This window comes from Semicossyphus pulcher, unplaced genomic scaffold, assembly GCF_022749685.1.
Source record: "Semicossyphus pulcher isolate SPU_LCO1_2020_fin unplaced genomic scaffold, fSemPul1.0.p SCAF_24, whole genome shotgun sequence".
Taxonomy (NCBI): Eukaryota; Metazoa; Chordata; class Actinopteri; order Labriformes; family Labridae; genus Semicossyphus; species Semicossyphus pulcher.
In genome coordinates, this window is record NW_027211698.1 from 466,975 (window position 1) to 483,317 (window position 16,343).

Sequence of the window (16,343 nt, forward strand, 5' to 3'; positions counted from 1 at the left end):
CACAAACAACCATTAAATTCTGCTTAAAAGTTGGTTCATACATTATACAAATAATCCAATGATATAATAACTCTAAGTCAAAGGTCATTTTAAGTAATGAGTACTTAAAGCATATTTAGCTCATGATGCCTTCAAGTTGAATGTTAATTGCACAACTTGTAATTTCTACACTGTTGAATTGCTTCTTTGAACAAAGATTCAGAGTACCACGTCTGCCACTGTGTCTGTATGCTCATGAATGGATGTAGTTTGTCATCTTCCAGAATTTCAGAAATGTACAAGATTAGAAATGATAAGAAACATAAAAAGGATCTACTTCAGATCAGTAAAAGTACCTTAAAATTGTATTTTCACTGCATTCCCATGGGATCCTGAAGTAGTTTCATGTATATTGACTTGATTTTGACTTTCAGGGCAGTGTGTTTATCATACTGTACATTCACTGGTATTTTTCTTCATTTACACCTTTTTGAGGCTCTTGGTCGGGCTGATTCAAATCTTAAGCAAAAAAAGCTGCCCATAGTAACTGCTTCAGCAAATTAGCAGGCCAGTAGTGTTTATACAGTTTACTTTCAGTTGTTGTGAATAATGGAGGAGCAACACCCCTGTGTGGACTTCTTCTGCTACTGCAGTCGCCTAACAACCACATGGAAAGACTCATAATATGTGCTGATGGCCTGAGTGTCTGGTTTTGTGATCAGCAAATCACCCCCACACACCATTTATCTTGCTAGGAAGCTGTGAAGTACATTTGTGTAAATGATACACAAACGCAAATGAGTGAATGTGAATTTCTAACATGTGAAGCGGGTGTAATGTGGCAGTAATGTGAAGTGTTTTGAGTGGTTCAAAGACTAGAAAGATGCAAAAAAAAGTGCAGTCCATTTACTTAGCATGGGAAAAATGTTTTTCTTGTTCATGTTGTTTAAAATTTTAAGTGAAATTTGACATGCGCTGCTGTCAGGGCCATAGGGCTAGTGAGTATAAAATACCGTGGATGAAGCTGTTGTTGCATGTTGGCGGTTTCCACTTTCCACTTTTTATTTAACCTCCACCATTGAAGTTAAAGCTATTCCGCAAAAAGTGATAAGACATTGTACTAAAACCCTGACTTTTGAATGACTTTACTGAACTTATTGCCTCATAGCAACATTAGCAAGTCATTTCAATTTTTGCATGTTCACCTTATTTGGTTAATATCTGATAACAAATCGAAGCATCCATCAGACTATTAACTGTTGCTGATCTATGTTATTTATACTTATTTAAGACCCATTTCATAACCCAGGCATCTGTAGCAGTCAGCCAAAAACCAGCAGACTTCTCCTTCACTGCAGAGGATTGCAGACTTCTGTGAGTGAGTGGGTGTGGCCAAGCAGAGGAGACGGTGATAATCAGTGACACCTGTAAGGTTGTGTGTGTGAGAGACAAAGGACAGACCCGTGGCAGAGAAGGGCGTCATGATTTAGAAGTGTGTGGTTTAGCCATAAAAAAGCAGGTTATTTGAATCCTAATTAAATTCATGAAACGTTTTTTGAGCAGTAAAGAATCCCTGACCTGCCCTGGACTCGAGATTGACTGTTGCCAGCACCAAGAGCAGGTTTGATTGTTCTTTGTTTGCTTTTTGGCTCCTGTATTTGAGTGAAACTGTTCACCACCTGGTAAATCATACATGGTTATTGTATCTTCATACTGAAAACTTGACACTCTAGACTACTAATGCAGAATAATGCCCCTTTCAAAAATTCTGAGCTGCCAATAATTACATGAAACAATCTGCTAAAAACTACACTTGGCCTGGTGATGATCTTTTTACAAGGTTGAATTAAATTTTCTACCTTCATTTTGTGTGAAGCGTTGGTTACCCAGTAAAGTAAGGCCTGAACTGCACCCTGAGTTAGACAGATTTCAATGTGTCTCTGGCACCCAATTTTGTTGAGTAGAACACTGGCCTTAAATTATTCTACACATCATGATGTTATTTAGGCCTTCATAACTAATACTCTTATCAGAAATTATAACAGGTGGCAGGTGACTTGCAGGTTTGTCAGCTTGATTAGGTAACTCTTCCATCAATTAGCAACCAATTGAATCTGCATTAAGGGGCTTTATAATGTCTTTCAGCACATAGTTTTGGTCTATCTGCTCTATGCTCTGAATACTTATCACACTCCCTGAAACAGATAGTCAGCAAACAATTCATTTTTAAAGTACTTAGCACCGAAAGAGTCTATTTCCGTCTTGAATTGGTAAAGACCAAAGAGAGGCTAAAAGAAGAGGGAATATTGGATTTAAATTCATTAGGTGGCCAGAAACCATGCACCAGGTTAGCACTTAAAGTTAAAGACATTTTTTGTAAACAAGTTTGCTGAATATAATTTATAGGGTGATAGAAAATGTGTCAGCGTTTTGTATTCAACTTGTCTATACTGCCCCAGATGGTCAGTCAAAATCAGTGAATGCAGCATTAAGTTTGGGATCAAGGAAGAAACTGAAGGAAATCTTTTTAGGTAGATACTTGTCTTGGGTTAATACGTCAACTAAAGTGTCATGTTAACATGTTTAATTCTAAAAAACAGATGCCCCTTCTTGGTTCGGACACATTATGTTGACAGAAGTATCAGTACCTACTTACGTTACTTATATCCCTGCAACCATAAACTGTTTTGTAAGCTTTTTTTTTTAAAGTGATGCCAATTTCAGAATAAAGGTGTAGACTATGACTGTGTAGACTTCATGTAGAGTTTTTATTTTTTATTTTTTATTTTTTATTTTAACCCGAGTTCAAGTTAGAAGTTTTACAGGAAAGCAGTGTTTTGGATTTCCATCTTTATTCATCTTAATTTAAGCATTTAACAGAACCACAAAACATGCAATTTGGTTGCAGAAAAGGGTTACTCCTGAACTAGAGACACGCATAAGGATCAGCAAGAGGACATAGTGTTCCCTTTTGTTTCAGTCCCTCCTTGTTTAGGCAGTTTTCCCCCAAACTCTAAAAAATGTTTGTTTCTTTTTTTGGTATTCATCCTAAGCAGACGTTCTTTTGCTGATGAGCTAGGCTGACATTAGTGAAGGGTGAAGATTTAGGCTCCAGACAAAATTTCCTCTCATTTCACACTCACCCTAACACGTTGCTGATTATGTAAACACCTAAGTTAGTTTTTCGCCAGGAAACTTTCCCTTAAGTGGACAGGCACCCCTCATTTCCTTTCCTACTTAGGGCACAACATGAACTTTCAATCAGAACTGTGTTCCCTTTAGGGACTTAGTGCAATCAAGAGTGGATGTCTAACACTGAAGGCTCTTTATTGGGTATACTCTTGCTCCACCCCAGTTCTAAATACCTCATGACCTTAAAATTAGGACACCTTTTAGTATTTGTATTCACTAGTAAAAGCTGGAAAGTGTGATTACAATGCTGCAGCACAAGAAAAATGTGTAGCACAGACATCTGAATGTAAAGCTTACTAATAGACAAGAGCATTGTTTCGACTGTTGTCATCTTGTCCCCACAAAATGTGTTCATGCACCTTGACATAAAAGACCACTTCATTGAATTAAGCTTGTATTTGTCTTTGTGACCTGGCCTTGGACACCCAGCCTGTAAGGCTGCCGAATCAACCGTAGTAATTGTCAATTTACTGTGGAACCAACGGGCAAATGTAATGATGGCTGAGTTACAGCAATTCCTAAAGTTTTTGTCCTGCACCAGAAGAAATGGCCTCTTTTTCTTCTCCCAGAATACCTCAACAGTGAATCTCACTCCTGCAGAGCCCTGGCAGAAGGCTCTGTACATAAAAAAAGAGAGAAGGGAAAATTGAAATGGAACCTAAAACCACTGCTGCTGCGGGGGATGAACTGTGTCTAGATTGCCAAGCAGACACACAGCAAACTGTCTGAAATAGCTTTGTAAAAGGACAGAGTCTCGGAGTCCATCGGCTCCCCTCCAGCATTAGCACACATGCTGAGACAGAGCTGCTGTATAGCTGTGAAATTATCCTGTAGTCTGATGAGGGGACAATTTCAGCTGACAGCCTCAGAACTGTACCTAACATTTATTCAGATGTGACTCTAATGCAGAGACAGCAAAAAGTAGCTCATTTATGTCCTGTGTATATATTTTTATGGAACGATATAATCCCTGTGAGTCAACTAACTCTTCACTAAGGCTATTTAAATCACGAAGACTAGTTAAATTATTAAGAGTAAGACTAAGATAACAAGTTGTAGGGCTATACTATTTTTCTGCCAGTAGATAGCAGTAGCGGCTTTGCTATGGAGTGATGTGTGCTTTAATCCTCGACTAGGAGGAAGTTAGCACCAGTCGTAAAGCTCAACAGCAACAGCAAACCGCTTATGGGACTGTCTTTTTGTGTTTAACGGAGTAAAAGTGCACAGTATTTATTTCGGGTTCATTCACATTTGTAGAGCCATGTTTTTGGTTAGTTTTGGTTAGTTCTATGTTTTCATGTATGAAATAAGGAAGCTAACAAGCGTTAGCCTAGGAAGCTAATGTAAGCATGCCACGCATGCTCTGTGTTTCTGTATGGGAACTTGTACATTGGTAATTTATGTCGACTCTACATTCCATGTTGGTTTTTTAATGTGCCAACCGTTATATTCCATGTTAATTGTTTACAAATTTTACAAGACTGTTGTAGTGTTACAGATGTAGGTAATGCTCGACTAGGAGGAAGTTGGCACCAGTCGTAAAGCTGAGCAGCAACAGCAGTATGACAAACTGCTTAACTGAGAACATCTGGCACCTGGATGGATGTTGTCTGCATTCAATGTGTTACACTTGCATAATTTAAGCTAGCTAATTAAGCTAACATCCGTGCCATGCATGGCTTGGAGGAAAATGTTGTTTCCAGCTTACTTCATGTTTTATGCTGACTCATTTCAAAATAAGTAGTGTAAAGGGGCCTTTTGTGTGAAAACTGTGTGAGTAAGGAAAATGTGAACATAATACCCAGACATCATAATATAATGCTAAAAGACTTAGGCTAAAGCTAAATGTAAAAAGCTAGCATCATCACACATGGATGGTCCGCATAGAAGACATGGCAATTAAGTTTTGACAGTGTTCTAGTGTTGCAGTATGAATCTAGTTAGTGAAAGTATCCTCACAGACACAACAATATGTAACTCAGATGTTATAGCCTACTAGTAAGGAGTGATTTAGATGACTATAAATTGGGGAAACGGGATCATAAGATAAGGATTTTCTTATTATTATTATCTTATAACATCTTAGAATATCCATTTACTTTAGTCGGTAAAAACCACTTAAGCACATAAATCACTAAACTGAAACAGTGCATCTCTAAAACAGCTTACCAATTCTGCACAACAGATCATTCTTCAAATCCATTATTATTCAATCTGTATTTCACTTTGTGTGCAAATATGAAAAGCATGACCCTATGGAGTTTATGGCTCTGAATACTGACTCTGTTCCAACTTTTGTTGACTTCTCCACTCCCCTTCCCCCTTTCAATACAAAATAGAAAATACTTTCTGTACAAAAGGGGCCATACTAAAGCGTCTCAGTGGATGCTCATAGCATGCTTGGTCGGGGCAGAATTGAAGAGGAGAAAACGGAATCAAAGAATAGTTGCTGTCGGGGCAAAGAGTCGTGATATGGATACTGAAATGAGGCTCAGCTAGCCATGTCTGGATGGTAAGAAACTGTTTTGTTGTTTTTACCAAGTAAAATGTTCATTTTGACAAGTTATTGAATATAGAGCATGTAATACTTAAATGAAAAACCCCAGTATGTGCGTATAATTTAATGTGGCTCCAGTACATTTAAATATTGCAGCAATATTGACTTTTAACAAACAAAACTCTCCTACTCTGCTGTAGAATCTAATTACAAAGCTATAAATTATGTAATTTTTAGATTTACATTTCTTATTTTTGGGTGCATTTGCCACAAATACCTCATAAAAATAAGTGAAGTGGGGAGGGGACTTAAATCTTGACTTTCATTAAGGCAAGAGCCTTAACAAACATAGTTAATACTTCTTTTGACCCTCTCTTTGGCTTCTGGTAGATGGTCAAAGTCTGCTGTTGACTGAGACACAGGAGGCTTTGGATTTGGGCACAGCTGAAGTATTTACAAACAATGTGATATAAACCTAATTTTAAAAAGCACTGTACTATGTTATTTCTGCGTCTGCCAGTGGGCCAATACAATAAGAGTTGGTATGATATCAATTCCACGACAGGGGAGAGTTGATGTTCTTTACAATTGGGAGGAAAAAAACATGTGCCTAATATATCTGTGTGGAAATCGGCAATCGGCAAAAGGGTTGGAAAATATTGGCATATTGGATATCGGCAAAAAAAATTCAAAATCGTGCAGCCCTCATTTAACCATAAACATCCGCAGCAACATGTGATACCCTGCTTGCTCGATATAATATAACTTTACTGGTGGTCAAATAATAGATTTATTTTTTTAAGAGAAATACATTCCTGTTAGAAAGCTGGATTGTAATCCTCTGCACATGCCCATAGTGCACCTTTTATGAGGCACAGCACACACTTAATGATGGAAAGATTTACATTTTTGTTTGTATCCTTGGTGGCTAAATCTAACCAAACTGTGACCGTTTCACTACAGCAACCCTGTGTTGAAAAGGTTTCTGACAGAGAGGGAAAGAAAACCGGCGTTAAAGGGCACCGTAAAAAAACAGAAGCAAAAGGGTAGCTCTCTTATCTGTATGGGACGACAAAAGGACCTCAAGCGCACACACACACACACACACACACACACACACACACACATGAAAAAAAATCTCAAATCTGGTTTCTAACAATATGCTTGAGGAAAAGCGTGACTTTATAAAATTGTATTCCAAAATGAAAAGAGCCTTCCACACTCACTCAATATCACAGATAAGTATTAGCAGGGAGGGTGTGAAAACCTCAAGGGTGTTCTATTGAGAAAGCTGTATTCATTCTGTGCCAGCATTGTGTCAATGAGTATTTATTTGTTGCTTATAAGAGGTTATGAAGTGTTCACAAATACGAAATAAGTCTGTGTAGTGATGCTTTACAGTCTGGGATTTATTTCGACAGATTTGTGTGTGAAAACGCATGGAAATAAGAAGCTAACACTTTTTCCAACACATCTCAGGGTTCTGGACCTTATTCTTATGTACAAACACAACAGGACCCGTTGTACAGCAGAAAAGAGCAGTGCCAGAGAGTGTAACCAGCCATAAAGAGTACAGATGCTCTCTGTGACACTGAAATACTCTGTCCTTCATCCTGTGTTTGTGTGGTACAGCGTCAGAGCAAACAGCATCTTAATGGAATTTGCTTTAGCTTGTTTCTTTTCTCTTGGTTAAGTGATGCAAGGGTTCCGAGGTGTGACCACTGTTTTAGCAGGGAGTTATTTAGTTAGAAAAACTCAGACATAAAAGTCAGTTAATTGAAAGTGGATAAAGTTCTGAGTCAGGAAACGCTACCTTGAAAAGTGCTTATGTTACCGTTTGACTTGCATGAATGCTGCTGCTTCATGGTAGCAGTCTGTGAATAACTGAATTAGATGAACCGGAGGCCACAGCTGTTTGGTTTGGTCAAATGATAGGTCTGTTATCCTGCAGGAGCTGATGTAGTGGCAGCAGCTGCTTTTCTGATTTCATATGAGACCCAGCTGCATTAATTCCCATTCTCTCAATATAATATTTTTTGGGCACATCTTTAAAGTTGCATCAAAATTGTTCCTTGTGACAGGTAACAATTACTGGTACTTTTCCGCTTGGAGCCAATAAATTAAACTTTCATTTTTCCATTTTGCCAGCTGCTGTTGCCTCGTCTTATCATATTTTCCCACTCAGAGAATTTGACTGTGGGTTGTTTTAGAGTGCTCTTGCAGCGCCAAATATTTAAAGAGGCACACCGCTTCAAGGTCGATTTACTAGTTAATAGTCACATTTGTACAAGGTCTAATGTGCCTCTGGAGGAGCCTTGTCAAGTTGACAGAACTCAATGCACATTTGTATAGCAACGCAGTTGCATAAAAAGTCATTTGAATGAGTGTTAGTTCATGCATTCACCATGTGACCTGAATGTGTTTGAAACCATGAGATCGAGGTACCATTTCTGTCCCGCCTCCCCGTTACACGATGTTCTCACAGTGCAAGATTGTGCGAGTTCACCATGGTATAAAAATGTTCCCCAGTGTTTGCTGAAAATGTATTTTTATCCCCCAACAGTAAGAGTAACACCATCACAATCACATAACCAATTTGCTGTGGAAAACCAAGCTTCAAGCGATAACCTTAAAGGTGTGAACGGTTGCACTCTTTCTATAATTCTGTTTTATACACTGGAAAACTGTTCCACAAAATATATATACAGCATATCCTTAGGCAAAATATTCTAAAAATCCTACCTGAAGAAGCTGAATACTGAAACTAAAGGGGGGGAAAAGAGTGAAAGCTCATTGTCATGGCAACCTTTTTGGCAGAATGAGCCTTGCTACAGCATATTTTCTTGCTCTCCAGGGAGTTGGGTAAACTGTGAATATAATAATGTGATAATGCATCTGACAAATACAGGAGGTGTGATATGATGGTGTGCTCTGTAGGTTCCCTCGTCTGCCCTGATAGTAATGTGTTTTCTCTAATTTCCTGTTCCTTTACAAGTGGAGGAGGTGTTACTCTACACACAGAGTTTTCAGCCTTACTTCGTGAGTGCTATCTATATAGTGTGGGCTTTTATACTGCAGTAACAGGAAAGTGAACCATAATGCACTTTATTTTTCTCATACCCTGCCTCCAGTGTTGTGGAAAAAGCAAATAAGTGACCCAAATAGAAAATGGGGATTGCATAAAATAATGTTCTCTAGATCCATAAGAGCGCTGACACTGTTCACCCTGCCTCAGACAAAATTGAGACGGCTGCAGCTACCAAAACATCCCTTTTATATGTCTATATATGTCAACAGACTAAAAACTGTTAATAATGTTACTTTGATTTGGGCATAGTGGTAGTCTCAGCCCCAAATTGCTCCTGAAGGCATAGCCATCGGTGCATGACTGTGAGTGAATGGTAAGACCCTGATTGGAGAGTGTCTAAAAGGGTGAATGTGACATGTCGTGTAAAAGCGCTTTGTGCTATCTGAACAAAACTAGAAAAGTACTTTAAGTGCGGTCCATTCTCCATCTGTAAGTTGGAAATATTTCTTGAATACCATTCTAAGCCGATCACAGAAAACTTTTTTTCTCTCTAGTTTGGCATGTTGACGAGTTTTCTCAAAGTGGGGCGCTCGATCAGGCTTGCTGGACCTCTTGTTTCCTGGGCAGAACCAGAATGTTCTCTCAGGGGACAGAATGAAGTCATCTTCACACACTACAATGAGATGCAGCAGCAGCGTTGGCAGAAGCAAAACTCTGATTCTGTCATATCATTACTCAGTCAGGGAGCCCTCAGACTGGAACAGGTTTAGAAGTAGCATCAGTTCTACCTTGTTATTTTAACACTAACATTTGAGCAGGCTTCTTTAAGAATATTATTGGTTCCAAAGTCAAATGGATGTCAGCATTCTGGGGGTTCTGGGCAGCAAACAGCAGTGCAATTTCAAAATTCAAGAGAGGCAGCGGCATGGTAATGATAAAAGACTGAGACTAATTGTGATGATGAAAAATTACCGATTATTAATAGTTGGAGCAGTTGGAGCCAAGCGGGTCCCCAACAGCAGGTGGTCTGCAGCAACAATCCCAAGGAACCTACGAGATGAGAGATTTACTGTTTAGTTAGTATAGCCTACTGTATGCACAGAAAAAAGGCCTTAATGAGTGATATACAATACAAATAGGTCTTCAGATGAAACAATGTTTTATGTCTTACATACACTTAAAAACTAGATTATTTTGAGGCAAGTCTTACGTACATTTATTTGCATGAAAATAATGGAGATATTGGGCCTCATTCACTAATATCTGCGCAGAAATGTTCTTACTCTCCGCAAAATCACCGTCAGATTCATGACACATGCGGACCGGCCAATTTTGTTCTCACCACCGTGTGTATGTTTGTAAATCAGAACCAATCTAAATTGACAGGCGCGTGTCCGCGATCTGCAATCAGCATACTGCCACGCCTCTATTTCTCTATATAAGGACATCTGTTTGGTGCCACATGAAGAGAACGGTGTTACGGAGAAGCTGAAAGAACGTGAAAGATGGCCTCAAAAGGAAAAAAGAAAAATTTCACATCAGCAGAAATTGAAACAATTGTGGCAGACGTGTAGGCCAGAAAAGGCATACTGTTCCGGAGCGTGCACGGGCAGCAATATCTTCCAGCAAGGCTAGATCTGCCATCTCTCCACTTGGTTGGAGGTAAATTGGACTCCTTTATATATCTTCCATACCAATCAATGAAATCAACTACAGATGCGCACAGTCATAGCACTACAATTTTTTGGGAATCACCTATCAATTATAGGCCAATTAACAATTTAATAAAGTGTTACATTTCAATATGAACATTTTCATATAGTCTACTCTATTGTAAACTTAATTAACTCAACTGCTATAATTGAAGATTTTAATTATATGACAATAAATTATGAGGATGACACGGCATTTACGTTTGGTCCATACATTAGTAAATTAAATTGTCTATTAAAGCCTTTTTTTTTTTTTCAATAAATGACGTTTTAATATAGTATGAATTTAGTGAAAAGGGTGTGTGTTAACATTTCCGAGGACATTTCTTTCATCATTTGTGCGTACGCATGGTCTGAGGGAGTTCTACATTTGTTCGCAGAGTACGAAGAAACTCAGGTAAGAACAAATTGATGAATCCCAGATTTGTACGTCAAACGTACGTACGCACAGTTCAAGCACAGATTTGTGCGTACGCACTGTTCGTAAATGATGCCCAGTGTTATCCTCCAAATGTAACTAGTAAATGGACCACTCAAAACACTTTTACACCACATGTCACATTCACCCATTCGCACACACATCCATAGACTGATGGCAGAGGCTGCTATGCAAAGTGCCCAATCGGTCATCACATTCACAAATCAATGGCTATTCCACCGGGAGCAATTTGGGTGTCATGCCCAAGGACACTTTGACATGTAGAGTGTGGGAGCTGGGGATCGAACCAGCAACCTACCGATTGAAAGATGAACAACTCTACCACTGAGCCACAGCTACCCTGAAACTAAAAATATGTATATTATGTCTGTGTGTTCAGAGATTTTTGGTTATGACTCGGTTAACAAGTGCGTTTTTTAGGGCGCTGGTTTGGCATGTGCAGAGGCTGCAGTCCTCGACGCACTGATCGCAGTCATTTGGTGCGTGTCATTCCCAAAACTCTCCTCCCCACGCTTCCTGTCTCTCTTCAGCTGCCCTCTTCAATAAACGGCAAAAAAATAACCCAAAAGAAAAGAAAAAAGAGTGTGATTTTTGACATTCCAGCTAATGCCTCTGACCTCTTCTTCTGCGCCCTCACAATTTGACAACCTCTGCATTACTTTTTTATGCATCTAAGCTGAACAAAAATATAAACGCAACACTTTTGTTTTTGCTCCCATTTTTCATGAGCTGAACTCAAAGATTTAAGACTTTTTCTATGTACACAAAAGGCCTATTTCTCTCAAATAATGTTCACACATTTGTCTAAATCTGTGTTAGTGAGCACTTTGCCGAGATAATCCATCCACCTCTCAGGTGTGGCATATCAAGATGCTAATTAGACAGCATGATTATTGCACAGGTGTGCCTTAAGCTGGCCACAGTAAAAGGCAACTCTAAAATGTGCAGTTTTACTGTATTGGGGGGGGTCCGGAAACCAGTCAGTATCTGGTGTGACCACCATTTGCCTCACGCAGTTCAACATATCTCCTTCGCATAGAGTTGATCAGGTTGTTGATTGTGGCCTGTGGAATGTTGGTCCACTCCTCTTCAATGGCTGTGCCAAGCTGCTGGATATTGGCAGGAACTGGAACACGCTGTCGTATATGCCGATCCAGAGCATCCCAAACATGCTCAATGGGTGACATGTCCGGTGAGTATGCTGGCCATGCAAGAACTGGGATGTTTTCAGCTTCCAGGAATTTTGTACAGATCCTTGCAACATGGGGCCGTGCATTATCATGCTGCAACATGAGCTGATGGTCATGGATGAATGGCACAACAATGGGCCTCAGGATCTCGTCACGGTATCTCTGTGCATTCAAAATGCCATCAATAAAATGCACCTGTGTTCGTTGTCCATAACATACGCCTGCCCATACCATAACCCCACCGCCACCATGGGCCACTCGATTCACAACGTTGACATCAGCAAACCGCTCACCCACACGACGCCATACACGCCATCGGCATGCAGATGAGCTTCCCTGAAACGGTTTCTGACTGTTTGTGCAGAAATTCTTTGGTTATGCACACCGATTGTTGCAGCAGCTGTCTGGGTGGCTGGTCTCAGACGATCTTGGAGGTGAAGATGCTGGATGTGGAGGTCCTGGGCTGGTGTGGTTACATGTGGTCTGCGGTTGTGAGGCCGGTTGGATGTACTGCCAAATTCTCTGAAACGCCTTTGGAGACAGCTTATGGTAGAAAAATGAACATTCAATTCACGGGCAACAGCTCTGGTGGACATTCCTGCAGTCAGCATGCCAATTGCACGCTCCCTCAAAACTTGCGACGTCCGTGGCATTGTGCTGTGTGATAAAACTGCACATTTTAGAGTGGCCTTTTATTGTGGCCAGCCTAAGGCACACCTGTGCAATAATCATGCTGTCTAATCAGCATCATGTGAACAATATTTGAGAGAAATAGGCCTTTTGTGTACATAGGAAAAGTCTTAGATCTTTGAGTTCAGCTCATGAAAAATGGGAGCAAAAACAAAAGTGTTGCGTTTATATTTTTGTTGAGTGTAAAATACAGAAAACTAAAGACTAACTAGCTCTTTGGCTGCTACAACAGTCTGCATAAAGCAACCTGCTTAGCCCCGCTTGCAGTCTTATTAGCTGGATTCATTATATCCATCAAGCAGCTTGGCTGAAAGTACCCATTGAGCGCTCTCATGTATAATACGACCCTGCAGTGGGATGAAGCAATTTTGCAAAAAGCACTATCGAGAAATTGCAGGTTCAACTTTCCTGAGAGACTGTATAAAATACCAGACATGCAAACAGACGTCCATGCGCACACACATGCACTCTGACACACACACTCTTCCATATCATTACAGTGAAGTCCTATACACCTTTCATCTTCCCTCTCCTCAGAGTCACTGGGAGCAAAATTTGATTTCCGCCTCATAACTCTCTCCATAATGCGATATCACCAGCACTAAATTGCCAAGATAACCTTTATCAGAGTAGAGGTGAAAGCCCTGAATCGTTGAGCGGTTATTCCTCCACCAGGCAAGAAAAACAAGGCACGGGGGATAATAGATATTTTCCCTCGGGCAACGCCACGAACACCTCCGCGGCGTCACTGAGTCATTTGGATCGGGGCCAGGTACTAAAGAAATGTTTGGAAGAAATGAACGGACGGACGGGGAATCAGAATAATCCTCCGCCAGGTGCCCCTCACACAGCTTTATTCTCTTTTGCTACAGCTGAGGCGGGCAAAACATTTGCCTGGTCTTTCTGTCGGAAAGTGTGTGTATGCATAGGCTGCAAATTATTCTCTTTCAGTAATCTCTGTTTACTGAACTTTAGATAAAGTATGACAGGCCTCTCAAGGCTTGCTGTGCTGATCTTAGTATGTCTCTAAAGCTTCCCTCTTTATTCTTTCCCTCATCTGAGCAATTATCTATGACTTGAATATTTTTTTTGTCATATAAAATAAAGCTCCCAATACATCATGAGAAAAAATGATTGTGATTTCAGAGTTTGATGGAAATACTAGCCAACACATGCTGTTTATCAGACCTGCAGCTATAGTTACTAGGTAAAGGGGGGGCTGGTAGCTTAGCATAATTTACAGTAAAAAAAAACCTCTGCCTGAAATGAGTCAGTCAGCTCTGTCCCTTTAAGAAACCCCGCCCCTACAAGCCCACTTTCTTCTGATTGGCCAGCTTTCCAAGGCCTGTTGAGGCCACACTTTGTGACGTCACAAGTGCAGCATGTAGACAAAAACCAGCCTGCAGGCTGAGCTGAGAAACCTGGGGATTACTCCAACATACTTTTACCAACAGATTTGAAACTTCACCCCCGTTTTAATATGGACATCTAGCATTGTAAAATTATATGTGTTCAAATATGAAAAAGCATAATACCCCCTCTTTATCTAAAAAGATAGAAATATCCTGTGGTTTAACGCTGTAAAAAAGTGTCCAGTTTGGGCCCCTTTATCACATTTCATACAACTTGCTTGCAGTTCCACCAAACAGTGATTATCTCCTTTAAACTTTATTGCATGGTTTAATGAAAACCAAGAAATATAATGCAGCAGAACTTTGGGTCGACCCCTGGCTGGGGAATCACTGGTCAGTACTTCCTTGCTGTTGGCAATATTATGTAGTCAAACAACCTTCAACTCAACCAGCTACACAATTTATTCTTTCTGAATTACACAGCCCTTATCTCAATCAGGAGAGACTTCATTATGTGTGAACAATTATATATTTACAAGTTCGAGAAAGATGAGAAATGTCTAATGTCTAATTGCCAAAAGAAAAGTCTTTGGCAATTAGACCCCATCGTGATGTCTTCATGTACTCGAAGGGGTAGTAAGACGCTGTTGATGGTGGTGGTGAAGGAAGGATGTAGGATGAGCTGAGGGACAGGACCTGGACACTGATGAGATGGATTGGAGGTGAACGGGGTAGAGGAGGGTCGCAATGATAGAGCTGAAATGACAAACTGACAGCAGAAGAGAGGAGAACAGCTTTACGATTTGACAGCAGCAGGATGATTGGTCTACAGACGTAGAGGCTTAATCTGTTGGGTTTAGTACTTAAAATAGTAGACGCCCATAATCAGCTGATCACCAGACAGGAAGAACAGAGAGAGAGAGAGAGAACGTGACATGTATGAATGATGACTTAATGAATGAATGAGTCTGAACTAGTCATCCTGCTCACACTTACGCTGAGCTACATTAGCACACACAGTGTGGGTCCTAGGACAGGAACTAGTCCCATGTCAAGGTACATGTAAGGTCCAACACTTTTTTTCCTGTTGTGATTTTTTGAATTTGAACTTGAGATTAAAGCAATTGAGATCATATACAGCTTTCTGAGTTACCCATGTGTGTTGCCTCAGAGGATCTGAAAGTAACACTTGAGGCCTTTTCCAAACCACACTCCCTCTCCCTACACACTTCCACTCCGTTTACATGCTTGCGTGGAGGCTCCGCCACATTGAGTACCGCCCAAAAACTCTTGAGTGTGGAGTGGGAGTGGGTTCTTCAACCCTCCACCAGCGATTCTGCACAGATGCTGACTTACTGACCAGGTGCAACACTGTGTTATGTTTGTCTTGAGATGAGAGACGTAAATTGAAGTTCCATGTTATCACCCGTACAAACAAGTACTGCTTTAACTACACTGAACAAAAATATAAACGCAGCACTTTTGTTTTTGCTCCCAGAAATGAACATTCAATTCACGGGCAACAGCTCTGGTGGACATTCCTGCAGTCAGCACGCCAATTGCACGCTCCCTCAAAACTTGCGACATGTGTGGCATTGTGCATTTTAGAGTGGCCTTTTATTGTGGCCAGCCTAAGGCATACCTGTGCAATAATCATTCTGTCTAATCAGCATCTTGATATGCCACACCTGTGAGGTGGATGGATTATCTCGGCAAAGGAGAAGTGCTCACTAACAGATTTAGACAAATTTGTGAACAATATTTGAGGAAATAGGCCTTTTGTGTACATAGAAAAAGTCTTAGATCTTTGAGTTCAGCGCATGAAAAATGGGAGCAAAAACAAAAGTGTTTATATTTTTGTTCAGTGTAATAATATACTGACCTGAAGTGTTTTATATCAACAGGGACGGCTGTAAAAACTCAGCAGGTCATTAACATGTTTAAAAAATATTTTTAGGCTACAAATAAGAAAAGCCACCATGGAAGCTCGGGTTTATTTTCCTCATAATGTGGAGTGATTTTAATGACTCTGCCTCACTGGTATTTACGTAGCTTTGGTTATTTGTATGACATGAAACCATGGTTACACACATTTCCTTCCTCCACCAGAGTGAGGGGAGTTTGTCTCAAGGCCCTGCGCTGCATTTAATCCCTTCACCTAAACGAAGGGTGATCCATTCGGCTGTGAGTGTGACGTCAAACGGAGTTCACTCCGCAAAAGAGTGGGAGTGGGGAGGGTCCGGTTCTGGAAAGGCCCTTCGTCA